We start from the raw sequence: 22,361 nt of genomic DNA on the forward strand, positions 1-22,361 counted from the left end.
GAAGTTGAGATTTTTGGAATGCAGGGTCTCGTTTTGTTCGGATTTGAGTAGGAATCCCGAGAAGCAGGTAAGGGGAAATACTTTATGGCAGATTTTTACTAATTTTTAACTGGATAATTTATGGGTATAAAATTTTATATATTTAGGTAAATTATATTGAATGGTGCAAGAAATGAAAATATGGTTTTGATTATATATTATATTGGGAAAAACCGTGTGGCATGAAACCAACATTGCTAATTAAATGGTTGTGAGTACTGTGGAATGATGAATCATTGTGATTGCGAATATTGTTGAGTTGTGAATTCTGGTTGGTTGAAAATACTGGTTGTTGTGTATACTGTGGTAATTTTGTGGATGTGTTTGAATGGTCGGATTTGTTATTGATTTGTGTTATGGTTCATGTAAATTACGATATAGCGTTGGCAGTGGTATGAGGAAGTTGTTATATCATACTTGATATAATCATCATATAACATTAGTAGTGGTATGAGGAGGTTGTTATATGGACGTTTATATTGGGGGTAAACATTGATAGTGGTATGAGGAGTTTGTTTACTTATTTACTATGAACAAGGTGGTTTGTGCTGTAATTTGTGTGTTTGATAGTCCTGTGTGGACATATATGCTGTATGTTTGATAGTCCTGTGTGGGCCAGTACCGTGTGGACATGTATGTTATATGTTTGATAGTCCTGTGTGGACCAGTCTTGTGTGGACGTTGTATTCTGCTTGGTTATGGACCTTGTGTGGGTATGATTGAAGACTGTGTGGATTATCCTGTGTGGATTGATTGTGATATGCATATATGTGTGGAGTTCTATGAAACAATTATTATTAGTTGCGTGTGACTTTAATTAATTAAGTATTTATGGTAAAGTAGATTACTCCACCCGATGGCTTGATAAGGAAAGCGAGTACTCTAGTGATTATTGGTGGATACCAGGGTAGAGGGAAGCCACTTGTATAGGATGGTGACCTTCTTTATTCTTGGAGACTTTACCTGGATACATAACTCGAGGGCTTACTAAGAAAAGTGAGTGCCCTGGTGTTAGCACTAGAGCAGAGGGAATCTACTTGTATGGACGGGTAGACTTCCCTATTCTTAGAAATTATCAGTAAGAAAAATTATGTATATGGGCATGTGATTGGGTGACAGAGTAGTTGACCATGATGTGATATGAACGCGTTATCTTGGTTGCTATTGGGGGTGAAATGCAATTGTATGGATATTTTAATTATATATTAAACACTTCAGCCACACATTATTGTAAATTATTTCTTCCTTACTGAGAGGTGCCTCACCCCGTCAATTTATTAATCTTTTCAGGTCTCACCTAGTAATAATCAAAGCACACCAATAATGTATATATAATAAGCTTAATGGTGTATATATGCAATCAACACTCAAAGTAAATATTATCTCAAATTTAAGCACAAAAGTGTATCTATAAGCCAATCTTTGAAACTATTTTTAGATAAAAATTTAAATCACAATTTTAGGGTTTCAAAGATTTGTACCAAGAGTAATATGAATATCTCAAAAAGATTTTCTCAATATCAAAGCACAAAGAGATATTCAAATTTGAGCTTGCAAAACGATTTTTGCATGCACAAAAATATAAGCGAAGGTGTCTTGCAATATGAGTGCAAATACCCACAAGCTCTAAGTTTTCCCACTCAAAAGATTTATTAAATTAAATCTGGAGGGAAAACTAGGCTTAACCCTCAATCCAAAAATCAACAATGTAATGAACAAATAAGGGTTTCTAGCAATAGCACACAATAAATAACACTCACAAAGCTAGATTTCTCAAAGGAATGATAGTATATGAGTGTATAAGGCTTCTATGAGAAAATAGGACTTAGAAATTTTCAAAGAGTTTTTTGCTAATCAAATTGCTAATTACTTGCTAATTAAAGCAAATGAGCCCCTATATATAGACTTGCCCAATTTTATAATTGTTGGGGACACATAGGGTATTATTAAATTTATTTAAAAAAACGTTTAGGAAAATTAGTCATGTTTAACTCATCTTAACCACAGTAAAAAATTGAACAACCTGAGAGTTTCGGGTGGTTGACCTGAGGTTTGGTTGCCTGAATAGACACATGAGAAAAAGTGCATTCTTCATGTTCGGGTGCCTTAATAAAAAGACGGCTTGCTGAACCGAGGAAATTTTCCAAAAGACCACGGTTTGGTCACCCGGTATCAAGTTCGGTTTACCGAACTTGAATATTTAGTAGCCCGAGACATTTTGGAATATGAAAGTTTGGGCTGTCGAGTTGGTGGAAAAAATAAAAATGGACATTTGGTTGACCAAGGACGGTGGTGCCCTTTTTGGTTCGGTCACCCGAAGTCTAGTCAATTGTTTGACCTTTCAACGGTTCGGTCGCCCGAGGCAATATAACTTGCCTAGTTCGGTCGCTCGAAACCCTTGTGATTTAGTCCTTTAAGTCTTGATTTAATTCAGTTGATTCCCCTAATATTATATGTGATCTTGGGGACTATTTTTCGAGTAAGTGCAAGGACCTAGGGTCATTCTAAAGTCTTTGAACTTATTAATTCCTATATGCATGATATGCAATAATTATTATAGACCTTTCCTATATTACTATTACATACCTGATGTTAGCTTTACAGTAATCCCAAGAGGGGGGTGAATTAGTATTTTAAAATTAATTGCCTAGGTCAAACCACTAGCAGCAGTATTACACAAACTTAAGGTCAATCTAGTGCAGATAAAATAAATCAATATATATTCGACAAAAATTAAACTGCACGAGTAATCTAATTAAGCATGCAAGGGAAAGCAGTAAAGAGAGACAACACCAGAAATGTTATCAACATTCGACAAACGGCCTATGTCCCCGCCTTGGCTTACCAGCACAAGGGTTACACTATGGACTCACTTAACGGGTGGAGCGGCCCCTAAATACAACCAGGTCAATTAGCACAGGGCTGACCTCGACCTTCACAACCAATCCTTCCGGACTGGATTACCACCCTCTCAGGCCACGCCTGGAATACAACAGTATTTCAATACAAGATGTGTACAAATATAATGCTTCTCAATCAAGCAGATTTGCACCAGTAATAATCAAAATACACCGATCATGTAAGAACAATAAGCTTAATGGTGTATATGTGTAATCAACACTCAGAATAGAGATTATCTCAAATCAAACATAAGAGTGTATCTATAAGAAAATCTTTGAAACTAAGTAATGATAAAATCTCAATCTCAGTTATGGGTGTCAAAGATTCAAACCAATAGAAATTTAGAAGCAAGGGATATTTTTGCACAAGCCCTCATGAGTCTTGTAATAATAATGCAAAGACCCACAAAGCTATAACATTTTTCCCAACCCAAGATTTATTAAATAAAAGCAAGGGAAAAATCAAGCTAAACCCTCAATCCAAAAATCAAGTGAAGACTACACAAATGAGGGTTTCTAGTATAGACTTAGTTTGAGAGAATGGGATTTGAAAATTTTTGGAGAGTTTTTTGTTAATCAATTTGCTAATTATTTTCTAATCCAAGCAAATGAACCTCTAAATATAGAATAGGCTAAAATTATAATCGTTAAGGGTATGTAAAGTATTATTAAATTTGTTTTAAAAATGTTTAGAAAAATTAACCTTGTTTAACTTAAAATAACCAGGGTAAAAACTAAAACAACCCGAGAGTTTCGGGCGCCTGACCCATGGTTCAGTTGCCCGAACAGACTTAATAGAAAAAGTTGATTTTTGAAGTTTGGATGCCTGAGTGTGGGCTTGGTTTGCTGATCGAAGGCGATTTCTATTTTCTTTGAGGTTCAGTTGCTTGGTCCAGAGTTCTGTTTACTAAACTCATGTATTCGGTAGCCCAAGACATTTTTGAATGTGAAGCTCAGGCTACCGAGTTGGTGGGAAAAGTAAGAATTGTGGTTCGGTTGACCGGGGACGCTACATTCCTTTTGGTTCAGTTGCCATAAACCAAGTCAATACTCTGATTGGTCAATGGTTTGGTTGCCCAAAGTTTTTTGAACACAACAGTTCAGTCACCCGAAGCCTCAATGATTTTACCCTATAAGTCCAGTTTTACTTCAATTAATTCCCCTGATAATATATGTGAATTTGGGGACATCTTATGTGTACATGCATGGACCTAAGGTCTTTATGAGGTCTTTTGAGCTTCTTACATTTACATGCATGATATGCAGTGATTATTACATACCTTTTCCTATATTACTATTACAGACCCGAATGAGCATAAACTAAATTACAACAAGAATAAATCTTCTCTGTCTTTAGACTTTAAGTCTTGTCATGCCATCAAGTGATCTTGCAAATATGTACCTGCACACAAACGTGATAGATATTAAATACCTGAGTATTTGTCATAATCAAAGCCGAGTATGACCAATAAGGTCAACACCCGAATTGAACACAATATCAATTACAATGAATGAATCTTTTGGGTCTTTATTCTTCAAGTCTTCATATGTCATAATATGAACCTGCACAAAAACTTGATAGACATTAAATACCTAAGTATTCGTCATAATCAAAGGTGAGTATGACCTATAAGGTCAACATTCTCCCTCCTTTTGATGATGACAAATACATCATGCAAAAGTAGGTACAGCCTTGAAAGGCTCCCCCTGACAGTATGCATAATGTGAAAGTTTAAAGATTTAGAGTTCAAACATTTGTCAAAAAAGTACCCAATTTTGCCTCTTCTCCCCCTTTTGGCAACAGCAAAAAGGGCTATGATAAACATAAAGCACATAGGCATAGGCATTGAGTATGAATCATTTAAATACAAGACATGTTTGGGAAAGTTTTAAGAAATTTCAGTGGCATGCCATTTGAAAATAGAGCATTTTCTAAAAAAAAACCTGTATAGAAATGACTTGATTGAGTTTTAAATTAACAATTTATCCACAACTACTAACTCAAACAGTCCAGTATGATCAATATGAAAAATATAAATGTAACTATCAACATGTAAGAAATATGACAATCATGCATTCCAAAAACACATACAAACTTATAAAGTATAAAGCAATGATAGAATTAAAGTTCAGAGTTGTATGTTTTCTATGTTAAGAAGCTCCCCCAAAGTTTGTGCACTCTATCAAACATCTAGGAGGCATCTCTACTATGCATTAGACCTAGCTCTCATCTAATCTGTATGAACCTATCTTCCTAAAGGGGTTTGGTGAAGATATCAGCGCACTACTCATTTGTGCACACAAACTTAAGTGCCACATCCTCTTTCTGCACATTATCATGAATGAATTGATGTCTAATCTCAATATGTTTGGCTTGTGAGTGTGAGACAAATTTTTTAGAGATTTTGATTGCACTAGTATTATCGCATTTAATTGGAATCGTATCATAGTGCAATCCAAAATCCATGAGTTATTGCTTCATGTAAAGCATTTGAGCACAACAACTTCCAACCATAATATATTTTGTCTCAGCTGTGGATAAGGAAACTGAGTTCTATTTCTTAGAGAACCAAGAAACTAGAGATTGTCCTAAATAGTGACAAGTACCACTAGTACTCTTATCAACCTTACTTCTGACAAAGTCAGCATCAATGTAGCTGAAAATCTCAAATGTCGTATGCTTAGGATACCATAAACCTAATTCTATAGTCCTGACTAGGTACCTAAGAATTCTTTTGACTGCTAATAGATGAGAGTCCTTAGGAGTAGCCTGGAACCTAGCACACATACACATGCTAAACATGATATTAGGCTGACTAGCTATAAGGAATAAGAAACTACCAATCATGCCACGGTATAATTTCACATCAACAGGGATGCCTTACGCATCTTTATCAAGTTTGGTGGAAGACCTCATAGGATTACTAAGAATTTTACCCTCTTCCATATTAAATTTCTTTAGCAAGTCTCTAACATATTTAGATTGACATATAAAAGTCCCATGTTTAGCCTGTTTGATTTGAAGTCCTAAGAAGAAACTCAATTCACCCATTATGCCAATTTCAAATTCACTTTGCATGCATTTGGCAAACTTATTACACAAATCATCATTAGTTGCTCCAAAAATAATATCATCAACATAAATTTGAACAAGGAGCATATCACCATTTTTAGACCTGATGAAAATTGTAGTGTTAATTTTGTCACGGGTAAACCCATTCCCTAATAGAAAATCACTAAGCCTCTCATACCAAGCTCTAGGAGCTTGTTTCAATCCATACAAGGCTTTGGACAATCAGTACACATGATCAGGATATTTATGATTTTCAAAACCGGGTGGTTGTTCTGCATATACCTCTTTATTTATATAGCCATTTAAGAATGCGCTTATAACATCCATTTGATACAATTTAAAGTTCTTAAAAGCGGCATAAGCAAGCAACATATGAATGACTTCCATTCTAGCTACAGGTGCATAGGTTTCTTCCAAATCTATCCCATCTTCCTGATTATATCCCTAGGCAACTAGTCTATCTTTAATTTTGGTTACTACCCCATTCTCATCCTTGTTGTTTCTATACACCCATTTAGTTCTAATAATAGTATGATCATTTGGCCTAGGAACTAAGGTCCACACTTTGCTTCTTTCAAATTGGTAAGCTCTTCCTGCATAGACATAACCCAAGACTCATCTTCTATGGCTTACTTAATATTTTTGGGCTCCACCTGAGATAAGAATGCAAAATGACTAACTAGGTTTCTTAAGGAGAACCGGGTGGCTACACCACGTGAAGGTTCACCTATAATTTGATCTAAAGGATGGTTCCCGATGAATTTCCAATCCCTAGGCTGTTCTTGAAACTCACTTTCAATTCTATCATTTTCAATTGATTTATTATTTGCTTCTGAATTGATATCTACATTATTTTCAATAGATAGCTTATCTAATCCTTTTCTTATATCATTATCATCTTCATCATCTCTTTTAGAAAAAGGATTAGATTCATCAAACATAATGTGAATAGATTTAATAATAGTTAATGTTCTTTTATTAAAAAACTCTATATGCTTTGTTGTTAAGTGAATAACCTAGGAAAATACCTTCATCAGATTTAGAGTCAAATTTCCCTAGGTGCTCATTATCTTTAAGTACAAAGCATTTACAACCAAAAACATGAAAATAAAAAATATTGGGTCTATGGTTGCTCCATAATTCATATGAAGTATTATTAAGTAAAGGCTTGATTAACACTTTATTCATGACATAACATGCAGTATTTATAGCTTCTGCCTAGAAATATTTAGGTAAGTTTTGTTCATTTAACATTGTCCTACCCATCTCTTGCAAGGACCTTTTCTTTCTTTCTACAACTCCGTTTTGTTGTGGGGTCCTAGGTGCATAAAAATTAGGTGAAATGCCCTCTAGGTCACAATAGTTTTCTACACCATCATTTTTTAATTCAGTTCCCTTATCACTTCTTATGTGTGTGATTTTGTAGCCTTTTTCATTTTGAATTCTTATGCATAGTTTAGTGAATTTTTCACATGATTCATCTTTATGAGAAAGGAATAGCACCCATATGAATCTAGAATAATCATCCACAATAAAAAAGGCATACAATTTACCACCTAGACATTAACTTGATTAGGACCAAAAAAATCTAAGTGTAGCAATTCAAGTGGTCTAGTGGTAGATATTTCTTTTTCTTAAAACTTGATTTTGTTTGCTTACCCATTTGACATGCATTACAAATTTTATATTTCACAAAATGAGTTTTTGGAAAACCTTTAACTAACACTTTTTTCACAATTTTTGACAAGAGATCCATACTAGCATGTCCTAAACATCTATGCTGCCACAACCAACTAGTTTTGTTTATTGCAGAAAAGCATGTGACTTGTTGAGAAGTTATCAAAACTAGTTATATACACATTTTCATGATGTTTAGTAGTAGAAAGTACTTCATTATCAGATTTACTTTAAAAAATGCATTCATCATTTTCAAAATATACTTTATACCCTTTTTCACACAATTGGCTAATACTCAATAAATTATGTTTCAATACATCAACCAATAATACATTATCAATAACTATGGAAGGTTCCTTATCAATATTACCTACACTGATGATTCGGCCCTTAGCATTGTCCCTGAAAGTCACGTATCCTCCATCCTTGGGAGTGACGGATGCAAACTTGCTCTTATTACAGTCATATGTCGTGAGCACCGCTATCCAAGTACCACTTGTCCTTGGAAGAGGACGATCTCAAACACACCACCAACAGTATCTAAGTAACTGACGCTGGTCCCCAAATTCTCTTGGGTCCACAAGGGTTAGTGCTTGGATCACCTTTGACTCTCCATACCCTTTTAATTTTTACGTGTCTATTTCTAAGTGAACAGTCAAACTGAATATGACCAATTTGTTTACATTTAAAACATATCATCCGGCATCGAGGATCTTTAGGTGGAATTTGGGATTTTGATTCTCTAGTAAAATGTCCCAAGTAAAAATTAGGATGTCTCACATTTTCAATACCATTAAATCTAAGACTTTCTTTACTAAGTGAGTTTCTTTGGGCTTCTAGAAGTTTTTCAAAATTGTGTTGGCCCTCAGTAAATTAAAAATAATTTCGGAGCTATCCTTCTATTTTCTCTCAAGCTCGACAATTTTCATATTTTTTCTTTAGAATCAAGGCATAAGAGTTCTTCACAATTTCAAACAGTTTGATCAATTTTCACATTTCTTTTCCCAAACAGCATTCTCCTTGGTCATTTTGTTTAACAATTTAGAAATATGAACATATACATATTGCAATTCTTTAAAAGTAGGCATGCTATCAGACTCACAATCATCATCAGAATAATACGAGGATAAGGAATAAGAAGACAATACCTCATCATCCTATGCCATCAGGCACAAGTTAATAACCTCTGAATCACTGCGGCCTGAATCTGAGTCACTGTTACTTAGTTTATCCCATGAGGTGCCTGCTTTCATGGCTTTCTTTTTTTTCTTAGACTCCTTCTTCAGCAAAGGACAATCAGGTTTGATATGCCCAACCTTGTTGCAATTGTAGCATGTGGGAGCGATTGATTTTTCTTTTCTTATACTAGGCTCTTTCTTCTCAGATACTGAATTCCTAACCTTTTTGTATGGCCTATTGTTCTTCCTGAAGAACCAGCTGAATTTCCTTGTAAGCATAGCCATGTCATCTGTAGATTCATGTTCACTGCACTCACTAGAAGTATTAGTAGATGTTTTTAAGGCAGTCACTTTCTTCATTCTATTGTGCTCATTTAGTCTCTTATTAATAGCTAACTCATAGGTGATAAGTGAACCTATTAATTCATCTAATGAAATAGCCTTAAGGTCTCTACCCTCAGATATGGTCATAGCCTTTACTTCCTAGACAGGAGGCAAACCCCCAAGAACTTTCCTGATCATCTCATATGTAGGATAGGTCTTACCAAATGCATGCAATGAATTAATGATGTGTGTGAATCTAGTGTACATGCTCTGTATGGACTCGCCGGTGTTCATCCTAAATGCTTCATACTCATTGGTCAACATATCAATCCTACTATCCATCAAATCTCTAGTGCCCTTATAGGTGACCTCTAACTTATCCCATATTTCTTTAGTAGAAGAACATGCATAACTCTATTAAATTCATTCACATCAAGTCCATAACAAAGATTATTCATGGCAATAGCATTTAAACTAACAATTTCATATCCTCATCAATATACTCATCCTCTATTTTAGGAACTTTAGTTTCATCTACAGCTTTCATGGGAACATAGTTTCCCTTAGACAAAACTCTCCACACCTTCCTGTCAATATTCTGAAGATAAATACACAATTCTCTATTTCTAGAAGGTGTACTTAACACCACTGAAAGTTGAAGGTCATGTGGAAGAGGTCCCTCAGGGAAAGGGGTTACAGTGTTATAAGCCATCTAGATCTTTTGCAAAATAACTATTAAGTTTAAGCTACTAGGCTCTGATACCAATTGTTAGCTTTACTGTAATCCCAAGAGGGGGGTGAATTGGTATTTTAAAAATTAATCCCCTAGGTCAATCAACTAGCAGTAGTATTACACAAACCTAAGGTTAATCTGGTGCGGATAAAATAAATCAATATATATATTCAATGGAAATTAAATTTCACAAGTAAACTAATTAAGCATGCACAATAAAATAGTAAAGAGAGATAACATCAGATTTGTTCTCGAGGTTTGGCAATAGTGCCTACGTCTTTGTTTTGGCTCACCAGCACAAGGATTACACTAAGGCTCACTTAACGAGTGGAGTGGCACCTAAATACAACCATGTCAATTAGCACAGGGCTGACCTCAACCTTTACAACAAATCTTTTCGGGCTGGATTAATGCTCCCTCAAGCCATGCTTAGAATACAACTAATATTCAAAACAAAATGCGTACAAATATTATGTGTCTCAAAAAAGCAAATTTGGATAAGTAATAATCAAAGCACACTAATAATGCATGAATAATAAGCTCAATGGTGTATATGTGCAATCAACACTCAAAGTAAAGATTATCTCATATTTAGGCACAAGAGTGTATCTACAAGCTAATCTTTGAAACTATGTTTAGATAAAAATCTCAATCATAGTTTTAGGGTTTCAAAGATTTGTACCAAAAGTAATATGAATATCTCAAAATTAGTTTCTCAATTTCAAAGCACAAAGTGATATTTAAATCTGAGCTTGTAAAACGATTTTTGCACACACAAAAATATGAGCTAAGATGTCTTGCAATATGAGTGCAAAGACCCACAAGCTCTAAGTTTTCCCACTCAAAATATTTATTAAATTAAATTTGGAGGGAAAACTAAGCTCAACCCTTAATCCAAAAATAAAAAATGTAATGAACAAATGAGGGTTTCTAACAATAGCACACAATGAATAACACACTCACAAAGCTAGATTTCTCAAAGGAATGGTGGTATATGGGTGTATAAGGCTTGTATGAGAAAATAAGGCTTAGAAAGTACATTCTTCATGTTCCGGTGGCTGATCTAAGGTTCGGTCGCCCGAACAAACACATGAGAAAAAGTACATTCTTCATGTTCGAGTGTCCTAATAAAAAGATAGCTTACTGAACCGAGGTGATTTTCCAAAAGACCATGGTTGAGTCGCTCGATATCAAGTTTGGTTTACTGAACTTGAACATTCGGTAGCCCGGGTTAGTTTTGAATGTGAAAGTTTAGGCTGTCGAGTTGGTGGAAAAAGTAAAAATGGACGTTCGGTTGACCGAGGATGGTGGCGCCCTTTTCGATTCGGTCGCTTGAAGTTTGGTCAACTGTTTGACCTTTCAATGGTTTGGTCGCCCGGGGCAATTTAACTTGCCTAGTTCAGCCACCGGAGACCCTTGTGATTTAGCCCTTTAAGTCCTGATTTAATTTAGTTGATTCCTCTAATATTGTATGTGATCTTTGGGACTATTTTTTGTGTAAGTGCAAGAACATAGGGTCATTCTAAGGTCTTTGAGCTTATTAATTCCTACATGCATGATATGTAATAATTATTACATACCTTTCCTCTATTACTATTACAGACCTTAATTGGACAAAATATAAATTACAATGAATGAATCTTCTGGGTCTTTATTCTTCAAGTCTTCATATGTCATCAAAAGATCTTACTAATATGAACTTGCATACAAACTTGATAGATATTAAATACCTAAGTATTTATCATACTCGAAACTGGGTATGACCTATAAGGTCAACAAACAGTATCTTGAAAATGTAGCACTGAAAATCAATGTGAAGGTTTGTTCAACAAAATTTTCATTTGAATATTTATTTATTTATTGTTTATTTAGAATTTGATGGTTGAGGATGATGCTTTGGTTAGGCTGTAGGGCTGAACGCAATGTCATTTGATGCAGTTCAAAGAAGAATTTGGCATGTGATTGATCGACCAACTATTATTTTTTGTGATGATGTTACCCGTCCATAACCAGGAGAGGATTTTAGCCCATCGATTGCAGTTGTATGTCGTGAATCATCGTTCACATTTCGCTGGCAACCTTTGCATGCCTAGTCGTGAAAAACGACATCGTTGCATTTTTTACCAAACTCCCTCGCCTCTTGCCTCGTGCCGTGGTGTTTGTGGACGGTGAAGGGTGGGCGGACATTGGCACGTCATCATTATGGCAAGATTTCGTCAATAGCCTCAGGTTCTACTCAGTGATGCTCGAGTCACTGGACGTGACCATTAGTGGAGGAGGAGGTAGAAGTGGAGGAGATTGGGTGCAGAGGATCGAGACTACATGGAAGTGCTAAGGGGAAAAAAAGTAGTGTGGGATGGGCTCCAATTGGCATGAAATGTTAAAGAATGGGAAGAAAAAAAGTAGTGCGAGTGGAGAAGAGAGAGGGAGTTGGGAGAGGAGTGTGGGTCCAACTATTCTGATGAGGGGCGTTGGATGTTGGACCAGCTGCAAGCAAAAACTCTCCTTGACGTAGCAATTTTTTACAAAAAAATAAAAAAAATAAAAACTCACTACACCATCCACCAAGTTTTGGTTGCCACACATCAATCAGTAGGCAACCCTCCTCCTTTAAAACTCACTAGACCATCAAGTGAGTTTTAGGACGCATCAAAGTGGGAAATAAAGTTCTCACTGAACCTTTATTAAATATTTTAACATAAAATAAAACCAAAAAAGGAAAAAACTGTAGCTTTTGGGTGTTATTTTATAGCCAAATATTTTTGCCTTTGTGAATAAAATCTTAATTTATATATATAACTTTTTTATTAAAATATATTTGTAATATAACATTAAAACTAAAGTGTAACGCCCCGAATACAGTGGGGCCCATAGTGCTAATATTCCATAAATAACCCTATAATAATTTGATATCACCATATCAACATCCATAATTAATATATACAGCCAACGAAAGCAAAATACACTTTTACAACCATGCATACTAGAGTACCAGTCTCAACCAGTCTCACTAAAATTTCCTAAAACATTATACAACCCAGAATGTTCAAAACTATTAAACATACAAAAGAGTATCTTATCAGGCCCACTCTCGCCTACATCGTCTAGGTCCTACCCTAGAGCTCCTAGACTTGGTTACCTATAGGTCCTGAAAAATTTGCATATTTAATGGGGTGAGACACTTCTCAATGAGACGAAATAGATTAATATCAGTGTGTGGCTAATATGAGTTCTCATGAATTTAAACACATTCTTTAATTTAATTTATTTGACAGATATGGAATTTGTATAAGAGAATTCATACTTATACAATTGAAAATACACATTTCTTTCAGAATATAAAACAGTTCGTTAAATTACCCCATTTACATAAATTCACATATATGCGTAGAAGAAACCCCCTTTTGGACATACAACATCATCATGTATAAACCCCCATGATCGAGTTGTGTGGTTTCGAAGACTAGACCTAGGCCTGGCTGGCCTACCAGGCTAAGTCAAACCTCATGTCTGAAAGTCTGATTTACCTACCCAACCTGGTCTAGACTCCAGGGGGTTACACAACCCATCTGTCGCCAAATCGACTTGTCAATATCAACACTTCTATCTGGAACAATGTGGTTGCACTATCTCAATCACTAGCTATGGTACCGCGCTCTCATCACAACTAGTCCTCAGGGTTCTTAAATCATATAATACAATTTAAGTAATAAAACTATAATAAAATTCTCATTTTCGTAATTCAGTATAACTGTCATATCAAACCCGACACTTAGCCATAATATCAAACTCAGCTCTTAGCCTTCATATCAAACCCGACTCTCAGTCGTCATATCAAACTCGGCTCTCAGCCGTCATATCAAACTCGACTCTCGACCGTCATGTCAAACTCGACACTCAATCGTCATATCTTATTTCACAAATTCGACCACATTTCCAGTATTTCTATCAAATAGTCCAAATCACTTTTTCACGATAATACCACAAAAATACTCAGATTCAATTATGCTATAAAATATAATTAAATCTCATGCCACATGATTTAATCAATAATTATAATTTCACCAATTTCTTGCAGAATTTTCAAAATATATAATTGGTAAATTTAATTAAAATGCGGGTATGATCAATTCCCCATTCTTAAATTTAATAGCCAATATATTTTAAAAACCCAAATATTATAAAATCCCAGCAATTTAACTTAACTCCAAAATATTCCCAAAAAATTTAATTTGATCAAATCCCTGGAGTTTAACTTAATTAGAATATATTCCCAAAAATCCCGATCTGATCAAAACCTTGCAATTTAATTTAATTTAAATTTATTCCCTAAAACATACGTATAATAATTCAAAATTACCATTCCCATAAGCTTAAATACTTAGAAAATCATATATATTATTCTTGAGACCAAATACTACAATTTAATTAGGAATATTTTCAAAATAAATTGACATAATCTATTCCCTTTACCTTATCTCGGGAGGGGTGCCTACGACACCCTAACGATGAAATAACCTCGTTTAAAATGTTGGTAACTGGAAATAGAACCCAGGGATATTTATGTTCTTTAATCGGCGCTTGTATCGCCAAGAAATTGAAGAAAGAGGAACTGAGTTGAGGAGAGAGAGAGAGAGAGAGAGAGAGAGAGAGAGAGAGAGAGAGAGAGAGAGAGAGAGAGAGAGAGAGAGACGACTATGCTAGGGTCCTCTGTTTGAAATGTTCAATCAACGATTGTGATATATGTATATATATAATATTATATTAAATTATTTAATTAATTAATTATTATTATTATTACTATTATTATTATTTTGGAAACACTACATTCTCCTCTCCTTATAAAAATTTAGTCATCGAAATTTGCTAACTATTACTTATTGCAATTTCCTTTGGAAATTATTGAATTATTTACCCGACTATAGAAAGAGTCGGCAGCCACCCACATTGCGTTCCTGTCCCAAATTTATTAATAACCCTCACTTATGGAGGAAGAATACTGTGGTTACAACAACAATCCTTGGGAGAGTATAAGTAGTCAAGCAAAATCTTTCCAAGGCACTCGAAACGTACAAACTTACTTCCACTAATACTTACCTAGACCACCTGCACAAAACACATTATATTCATAGCTGAACCCTTACCTAAAAATTTACTTACCTGTTTAACGTCTAAACTCATCGAATAACAGTGGATATTTTCGGCGTATTTCCTCTTCCAGTTTCCAAGAAGCCTCCTCAACTGCATGATTCTGTCACAGAAATTTCATTAACAGTATTTTCTTAGTACACAATTCCTGTACCTTCCAGTCTAAGATTTGAATTGGTGCTTTGTCATAAGTCAAGGTGCCACTCACCTCTAACAACTCATAGCTTATCACATCTGATGGATCTAGGACATATTTCCTCAACATAGACACATGAAATATGTCGTGGATCATGGATAATACTAAGGGTAACGCTAACCTATAGGCAACTGGACCAATTATTTCTAGTATCTCGAATGGCCCAATATACCTAGGGCTTAGCTTGCCCTTTTTCCCAAATCTCATAACTCCCTTCATCGGAGCAATCCTCAGGAAAATCATAGCCCTCACATCAAACTCTAATTCCCATCAGTGAGTATCAGCGTAACTCTTCTGTTGACTTTGAGCTATCTTGATTCTTTCTTGGATTACTTTGATTTTCTCACATGTTTGTTGAATCAATTCTGGCCCCAAAATCTTTCATTCTCCGACCCCGTCCCAATACAGCGGAGATTGGCACCTTCGACCATACAACGCTTCATATGGTGCCATCTCAATACCAGCCTGATAACTGTTATTGTAGGCAAATTCCACCAGTGGCAAAAATCAAATCCAACTACCTCCAAAATCTAGCACATAGGCCCTCGGCATATCCTTTAAGATCTGAATCATTCGCTTCAACTGTCCATCAATCTATGGGTGAAATGTAGCATTAAAAGTAAGTTGAAATCCCAAAGCTTTCTGAAAACTCTTCCAGAATCGAGAGGTGAACTATGGATCTCAATCTGAAACAAAGGACACGGGCATGCCATGGAGTCTAACTTCTCCTGTTGATTACGCGTCATAGTTGCGTAATTATGCATTTAAATTTATGCATTCAAGATCATAATTTTAATTAAAATGTCCAATTTTGTATAATATTTTAATCATCAAGCTCACCTAATAATTTTAAGATAAATTAGCCTACTTTTGTTTGAAAATCTGTGGACACTCATATTTTATTATTGCAGGATAATTTTTGGAAGCTAAGCAATGCACGCAAAGAAAGGTTGTTTTCAATGCTATTTCATAATCTATGTGCAACTCTCTCATTCGAGCTTCAATTCATATGATTGAAGATGTTATAGAAAGCCAAAAAAGAGCTCTACAACTTTCATGTTTTCAGTTTTGAGAGATACGGGCTTTAGCATGGTCAAAATTGGGCTTGAAAGTAGAAGGCAGACCGTGTGCTTTTGAAAAAAGAAAAGAAAAGAAAAAAATTAAAAAATATATATAAAAGGTGATGTGACCCGGCCATGCAGCCCAGTCATCTTAGTAGGTGCGTTGGGTGGATTGTGGATAGATAGGAGGCTTCAAGAAAGAAGGGCATTGGTGGAAAGGAAAAGGGGGGTTTTAGAAAGAACTTTTTTTTGGAGAAATAGGGGGGACACACCACACAGAAAAGAAAATAGGGTTCGAAATCCCTTGGGGGGCGCACAGACATACAGAGGTGAGGCCAAATAGCAAGGGTTTGAAAAAAAAAATTCTTTTGGTGAGCTTCTTTTTGGCTAAAAAGAGGCACGACAACAACTTTTGGCAGAGGAATTTTTTTATTCTTTTGTGGCACACACAGAGGAGGCCGTGGGTAGGAGCAGCTAGGAGTGATTTAGTTGAAGAGCTTCTTTGCAGAAGATATTTTTTTTGGTTTCTTTTGGGGTGTTGCACATACACAACACATGAACTACAGGGGTGGTTAGCGATACACTAAAAAATTAATATCTTTTCGAGAATCGAAAAGTGGCGAACAACGGCGGTGCTTGGGGTGTTCGTGGCGCGGGACGGTGGTGTTGTGGGTGTCGTTTTGTTTTCTACTCTCCAAATAAAAGAAAGCATGGTGAAAAAGTTTATGTTAGATCTAATTTTCGACATGAACTAATTTTTGTATTCTAAGAAAACGATGTAGTCTAGCTTTAAACTATGTTTGCTCTTCGATGTTAATCTAAAGTAGTTTTCTTTAATATTTGTCTGAGTTATTCTGCGCTTAATGCATTTAATTAACTAGCCATTAATTAAATGATGTTGGTCTTTTGATTTGCTATCAAAATGGGGAATTATAGGATAAATCTTTTATAATTCAGCATAGGTGAATATAGAGATCGAAAGACTTGTATGAACTTGCGTAGCGTTAAAAAAAATCGAGGGTCTTATTGCATTCTTATGTTATTAATTTGCATACTCTTATGTTAAATAATAAACAAGAATAGATTTTGATCGATTATCAAAAGAGACGTTTGGAAAAAATTGGAGATTTGCTAACAAATAGAGAAAACGAAGTCGAATAAGCTAGATGCGTAAAGCATAGTGAGAAACTAGGTGAAATCGGTTTCCTAAAAGTTTTCACCCTTATTAATTTGATATGTGACAACTAGTTTTATTTTTCCTTGAATAGTTTATTTGAAGTAGCCTTATTTCAATTTCACATTCTAAAATTATTAATCTTTCTAAATAAAATCAAGATTAGTACAATTTTGGTACTTGGTAAAATTAAGACATCAATCCTTGAGGACAATACTCTTCACATCGCTATATTATAAAACTACGATACTGTACACTTGCAGTTTTGCACCGATCAAGTTTTTGGCGCCATTGCTGGGGATTGAGTTTTCTTATTTTGCCAATATCGATACAAAGTAATCTTGGTTTTAATTTAGAATTTTATTTTTATATATATTTTTATTTTATTGCTTTTCTTTTTTATTTTATTTTATTTTATTTTTTATTTTATTTATTTTAGGTGTGTTTTTTATGTTGGATGCGCTGTGCTAGAACACGTGACGTTATTCTTTTTTATCCATAAATTAAAGGAACTCTTAGAGCACTAAGGAAAAATAGGGTACTAGCCGTGGAGAACGAACAAGATAATGCCATTATGTATAACCAGTTGTGAATGACAACTATTCGGGTATCAGATGCCAGCCATTAATGCCAACAATTTTAAGCTTAAACTTGCATTAATCAGTATGGTGCAGCAGGCTCAATTCATTGGATCACCACTTGATGATCCCAATATCTATCTGTCGATGTTTTTGGAGATTTGTGACCCTGTAAAGATCAATGGTGTTACTGAAGACACCATTAAACTAAGATTGTTCCCTTTTTTCTTTGAGGGACAAAGCAAGAAGTTGGCTAAAGTCTCTACAATCGGGGAGTATCACTAGTTGGCAGGACATAGTAGAAAAATTTCTAGCTAAATTCTTTCCACCTGCAAAAACAACTCAACTAAGGAGTGAGATTGGTCAATTCAAGCAACATGATTTTGAATCACTCTATGAAGCATGGGAAAGATATAAAGATTTGTTTCGACGCTGCCCACAACATGGATTGCCAGATTGGTTGCAGATTCAGATATTCTATAATGGGTTAAATGGGCAAACACAGACATTAGATGATGCGTTTGGGGGAACTTTGATGTCAAAGACACCTGAGGGTGCTACTGCTCTTTTGGAAAAAAATGGCCTCAAATAACTATCAATGGCCAGCTGAAATAACTATGGCTAAGAAAGTTGCTGGGATTCATAAATTGGAGCCGTTGCTGCACCTTATGCTCAAGTTTCTTCTCTATTATCAAATTTCAGCTTTGACAACCCAAAGGATACCACAAAGTGCATAATATGTGGTAGCTACAAGTAGGACAGATCTGAGCAATGGAGCGAGTCAAGACCCGGTTCAATACATCAACAATCGGAACTACAATTATCGTGGTGATCCTTTGCCACAATATTACCATCCAGGGCTTTGAAATCATGAGAATTTGTCTTATGGAAATGCAAGGAATGTGTATCAACCTCCTCTAGGACTTGATAGTCAACAAAGTGAGAAGAAGATGTCACCTACGGATGCTATGATATCTTTTGTTGAGGAGACAAAAGTAAGGTCTAAAAAAATAGATGCATGATTGGATAACATTGAGACTCATTGTTACAACATGGGAGTCGCCATGAAGAATCTTGAAATGCAAATTGGGCAACTGGCCACAACCATAAATTCCCAACAAAGAGGAACTTTTCCTAGCAACACAGAGGTGAACCCAAAAGAACAATGCAAGGCCATCACACTTAGGAGTGGAAGAAAAATTAAGAAGTCACTAGCAAAGGAAACCATGTCTATAGAGACCCAAAGAATTATAGTAATTAAATAATAAAAGAAAAGAGAGAAAATGAATTTTAAAAAGGGGTTTCAGCAGGGTCTCATCGACGAGTGTAGAAGTGCTCGTCGACAAGTAGGGCTCTTGGGCTTGTCGACTGGGACGCATGTCTCATCAATGAGAAATTATGGAGAGGACTGTTTCCAGAGCCTGAAACTCGTCGTTGAGGAAAAGGTGTTCATTGGCGAACTCCCTTCATTGACTCGTTGACGAGGTGGCGTGTCTCATCAACGAGGCCACATAGACAACACTCTATATATAGCCCCAAAATTGATTTCAACAAAAATAATTTCATTTTATCAATTTATTTCTCTCTCTACACCGTTTCTTTCACTTCTCTCTAGGTGTTCGACTATAATTCTCCCCGATTCGACGATCAGAAGCTACCACAGTGATCATGGGGATATTCTCTACAACATAGTTGGAGTAGAGATTCGATTTGGGAAGTTTAGGAATCATCCCAAAATTTGGGTAAGTTAGTTATTTTAAGTTTTATTAGGTTTTTGGTGTTTCTTGAGTGAGGAAAATATATACGATAAGATAATATTGAAGTTTTGTTGGGGGAAAAAATGTAATTTCAGGGTGTTGTGTTGGGAACACTGCAGGTGTAGGGTTGGTTGTTTTGTAGGCTTCTCAGAAAGCCAGGTAGAGGGATAAATTAAGTCAGTATTTTTCATGAAATTATTTACTATATTACAACATTTATTTTTAGAAATTATGTATGTATTAGCACAGTGTTTGGGAATACTGCTATTGAACAAGAAGATTTAATGTTAATTATCAGGAAATATGATTTCAGATCAGGTTTTATGTTTAAAAGTATTATTCATATTTGTGTGGCATGAGTATAATTTCAATGAAATTATGTTATATCAAAATATTATGATTTTTTTCAGAATAAGCATGTTTTTCTTAGTTTTTCAAGAAAACCATGGAAATAGTACAAGAACTATGATTTAATGAATATTATATTAAACAGTACAAGAATTTTATGTTCAGTACGTTATGATATGCCGATGCAGATGCCGTGACTTTCATGTTATGATACGTCGGCGCAGAAGCCGTGATTTTCATGTTATGATATGCTGACGCAGATGACGTGACTCATGTTGCCTCAGATGCCATTATTATGTATGATATGCAAGATTTCATAAAATATTAACATGTCAGATATTATTATGATTATGAAACAATTATGTACCAGTATATGAAACGTACTATATGTTATCAGAACCCAGATGGCTTAGTTTAGTTTTCACAATGCACAGTACCGTAGCTACAAGTTCAAGTTCAAGTACAAGTTCATGATAATGCTACCACATTGAAATTTATGATAGCAACCAAGAGCGGGTGAGTGAATTGGTTTATTTAGATTAAACTTATTATTTTTCTTTTTATTCTTGCTTGTTGTAATTCAAGACTCTAAAAGTGAATTAATCAATTTGTAATTTAAACCAAATCACACCACAAACATAAAAAAAAAAATACAATCCAATCAAATATAAAACTCAACCAATCATTCAAGAATAATTTTTCCCTTTGATAGAAGTCCTGCAGCTGCTTTGCAAAGCCAGTTTTGAGTGAATTTTTATTGCTTTATCTCTTAACCAATATTTCTGCAAATTAACCAACGTACTCCCTTTTTGGGTTTTCGCAAACGGTTAATAAAAACATACTTTCTTAAATTAAGAGACTTCCTTAAATATGATGTATAAGCCCTGCAACCTGCACTTGATATACACAGTATATAATGTGGAAAGTAAAGAGAGTAAGGAGAAGAAGAACACCGAGATTTACGAGGTTCGGCTTATTCCCAGCCTACGTCCTCGCCTTTGGTCAATTCCACCAAAGGATTCCACTAAGTATGCTCTTTACCGGGCAGAGCAAGCCTATATAAAAATCCCTCTTTTAGGTAGAGAAACCTCTCCAAGTGAACAATCCTCACTCGGTACAACAATCCAAACAAGCCTTGAACCGTCAATAATACATAGAGATTGCTATAATGATTTGTGTACAAAATAGACTCTCGAAACAGAGTAGAGTTGTACAAGTTAGAGCACAATCAATACTTCAATGAAATAAACAATAAAGAAACTATGAAGCTCAAGTGTTTAGAGATCACCAAAAGTTTGTTTTGAATAATTAAACTCAGAGTATGTGTCTTGGCTTTGATATTTCAGCTGAGTTTCAAAGCTTTTCTCCCAGATGGAATGTGAGCAATAGAATGCTCTAAGAGATTGAATGCTTTAATTTCAAGAGAGCTGAGTAATTGCTTGGATGATTAAATTCTTGAGTTTAAAGGAGTATTTATAGGAATTTTTGGCTTAGTTTCCTTGTTCCCCAAGAGTCTTTGAGTAGTTTCCAAGTTTTTACAACGTTCATATTTTGAAAAACCAATTTTTGAAATTTTCCCGTTAGGGTTTAAAAAATAAAATCCATGGAGTCAGTCAGCTGGACAGGCAACTGGGTAGTTCAAAAATCACAGGGTCAGTTGGCTGGACAAGCGACTGGTACCATTCTGTCTCCTAAAAATTATTTCAAGAAATTGTCAGTTGGCTGGCAAAACACAGTTCATTTTGAGTTAGTTGGTTGGGTAATTTTGCCTTGGTTAAGTTAGTAAGTTGGACAGATAGAAGATTGGTTTTTCTTTTTGATTTTTCCATTTCAACTTTACACTTATGATTTGATTTTTCATAAAATATTTCAGGGATTTTAAAATGAGTTTCTTAAGTTCATATTGGTCCCTTAAAAAGCTTCATATTTTCTAAATTGTCACTTAATACGAAGTACTTACAGCAAGCTTTTCTTTAAACATGATGCCTCAAGTCTTCAATAAGCCTCTTGACTTCAAGTCCCCATTTTATATTTAAGCTTTTAAGTACTAAGGCTTCAAGTCTTTTTCTTTACTACTTGAAAAGATTAGTTGAAGCTTTCTTTTGATATTCATAACTTGTTCTCTTGATATGATGAAAATGCACAACTTTTTCTCTTGATAATGCTTTAATTCAT

General features: G+C 35.1%; 1 non-coding gene across 1 annotated transcript; it reads right to left on the bottom strand.

The window, feature by feature from the left end:
- Window positions 1-18,424: 18,424 nt before the first annotated feature.
- Window positions 18,425-18,531, bottom strand: LOC131146993 (small nucleolar RNA R71). Its single transcript, XR_009134528.1, has one exon. It is a non-coding gene; the product is annotated as a small nucleolar RNA R71 (small nucleolar RNA).
- Between the last annotated feature and the right edge of the window lie 3,830 nt (window positions 18,532-22,361).

Source organism: Malania oleifera, chromosome 13 (assembly GCF_029873635.1).
Source record: "Malania oleifera isolate guangnan ecotype guangnan chromosome 13, ASM2987363v1, whole genome shotgun sequence".
Classification (NCBI taxonomy): Eukaryota; Viridiplantae; Streptophyta; class Magnoliopsida; order Santalales; family Ximeniaceae; genus Malania; species Malania oleifera.